This window comes from Musa acuminata, unplaced genomic scaffold (assembly GCF_036884655.1).
Source record: "Musa acuminata AAA Group cultivar baxijiao unplaced genomic scaffold, Cavendish_Baxijiao_AAA HiC_scaffold_1136, whole genome shotgun sequence".
In the NCBI taxonomy this organism is placed as follows: Eukaryota; Viridiplantae; Streptophyta; class Magnoliopsida; order Zingiberales; family Musaceae; genus Musa; species Musa acuminata.
In genome coordinates this window covers 8131788-8134287 of record NW_027021348.1, presented here as the reverse complement: position 1 = coordinate 8134287, position 2500 = coordinate 8131788, and positions in this window count along the sequence as shown.

The following is a 2500-nucleotide window of genomic DNA, read 5'->3' as shown; positions in this document are numbered from 1 at the left end:
GCGAAGCGAGAGGCAGCACCGTCCCTGCTATACGAAAGCCCCATCCAGCCCTGTGCCACCCGGGGGGTTCCAGGGTGCTGAGATGGCTGACGTTTTGCTCCGCTCTCGACGGTCACCGCGCAACGCAAGAACAGGCCAAAAACTGGCCAAAACGGCCCAAAAACGGGCCAAAACTGGCCATTTTTGGCTGCGCGAGCAAGCGGCGAGTGGCGGACAGCGAGCGAAGCGAGAGGCAGCACCGTCCCTGCTATACGAAAGCCCCATCCAGCCCTGTGCCACCCGGGGGGTTCCAGGGTGCTGAGATGGCTGACATTTTGCTCCGCTCACGACGGTCGCCGCACCACGCAAGAACAGCCCAAAAACAGGCCAAAACGGCCCAAAAACGGGCCAAAACTGGCCATTTTTGGCTGCGCGAGCGAGCGGCGAGCGGCGGACAGCGAGCGAAGCGAGAGGCAGCACCGTCCCTGCTATACGAAAGCCCCATCCAGCCCTGTGCCACCCGGGGGGTTCCAGGGTGCTGAGATGGCTGACGTTTTGCTCCGCTCACGATGGTCACCGCACCACGCAAGAACAGCCCAAAAACAGGCCAAAACAGCCCAAAAACGGGCCAAAACAGGCCATTTTTGGCTGCGCGAGCGAGCGGCGAGCGGCGAACAGTGAGCGCAGCGTGAGGCAGCACCGTCCCTGCTATACGAAAGCCCCATCCAGCCCTGTGCCACCCGGGGGGTTCCAGGGTGCTGAGATGGCTGACATTTTGCTCCGCTCACGACGGTCGCCGCACCACGCAAGAACAGCCCAAAAACAGGCCAAAACGGCCCAAAAACGGGCCAAAACTGGCCATTTTTGGCTGCGCGAGCGAGCGGCGAGCGGCGGACAGCGAGCGAAGCGAGAGGCAGCACCGTCCCTGCTATACGAAAGCCCCATCCAGCCCTGTGCCACCCGGGGGGTTCCAGGGTGCTGAGATGGCTGACGTTTTGCTCCGCTCACGATGGTCACCGCACCACGCAATAACAGCCCAAAAACAGGCCAAAACAGCCCAAAAACGGGCCAAAACAGGCCATTTTTGGCTGCGCGAGCGAGCGGCGAACAGTGAGCGAAGCGTGAGGCAGCACCGTCCCTGCTATAGGAAAGCCCCATCCAGCCCTGTGCCACCCGGGGGGTTCCAGGGTGCTGAGATGGCTGACATTTTGCTCCGCTCACGACGGTCGCCGCGCCACGCAAGAACAGCCCAAAAACAGGCCAAAACAGCCCAAAAACGGGCCAAAACAGGCCATTTTTGGCTGCGCGAGCGAGCGGCGAGCGGCGAACAGCGAGCGAAGCGTGAGGCAGCACCGTCCCTGCTATACGAAAGCCCCATCCAGCCCTGTGCCACCCGGGGGGTTCCAGGGTGCTGAGATGGCTGACATTTTGCTCCGCTCACGACGGTCGCCGCGCCACACAAGAACAGCCCAAAAACAGGCCAAAACAGCCCAAAAACGGGCCAAAACAGGCCATTTTTGGCTGCGCGAGCGAGCGGCGAGCGGCGAACAGCGAGCGAAGCGTGAGGCAGCACCGTCCCTGCTATACGAAAGCCCCATCCAGCCCTGTGCCACCCGGGGGGTTCCAGGGTGCTGAGATGGCTGACATTTTGCTCCGCTCACGACGGTCGCCGCGCCACGCAAGAACAGCCCAAAAACAGGCCAAAACAGCCCAAAAACGGGCCAAAACAGGCCATTTTTGGCTGCGCGAGCGAGCGGCGAGCGGCGAACAGCGAGCGAAGCGTGAGGCAGCACCGTCCCTGCTATACGAAAGCCCCATCCAGCCCTGTGCCACCCGGGGGGTTCCAGGGTGCTGAGATGGCTGACATTTTGGTCCGCTCTCGACGGTCGCCGCGCCACGCAAGAACAGCCCAAAAACAGGCCAAAACTGCCCAAAAACGGGCCAAAACTGGCCATTTTTGGCTGCGCGAGCGAGCGGCGAGCGGCGAACAGCGAGCGAAGCGTGAGGCAGCACCGTCCCTGCTATACGAAAGCCCCATCCAGACCTGTGCCACCCGGGGGGTTCCAGGGTGCTGAGATGGCTGACATTTTGCTCCGCTCACGACGGTCGCCGCGCCACGCAAGAACACCCCAAAAACAGGCCAAAACTGCCCAAAAACGGGCCAAAACTGGCCATTTTTGGCTGCGCGAGCGAGCGGCGAGCGGCGAACAGCGAGCGAAGCGAGAGGCAGCACCGTCCCTGCTATACGAAAGCCCCATCCAGCCCTGTGCCACCCGGGGGGTTCCAGGGTGCTGAGATGGCTGACATTTTGCTCCGCTCACGACGGTCGCCACGCCACGCAAGAACACCCCAAAAACAGGCCAAAACTGCCCAAAAACGGGCCAAAACTGGCCATTTTTGGCTGCGCGAGCGAGCGGCGAGCGGCGAACAGCGAGCGAAGCGAGAGGCAGCACCGTCCCTGCTATACGAAAGCCCCATCCAGCCCTGTGCCACCCGGGGGGTTCCAGGGTGCTGAGATGGC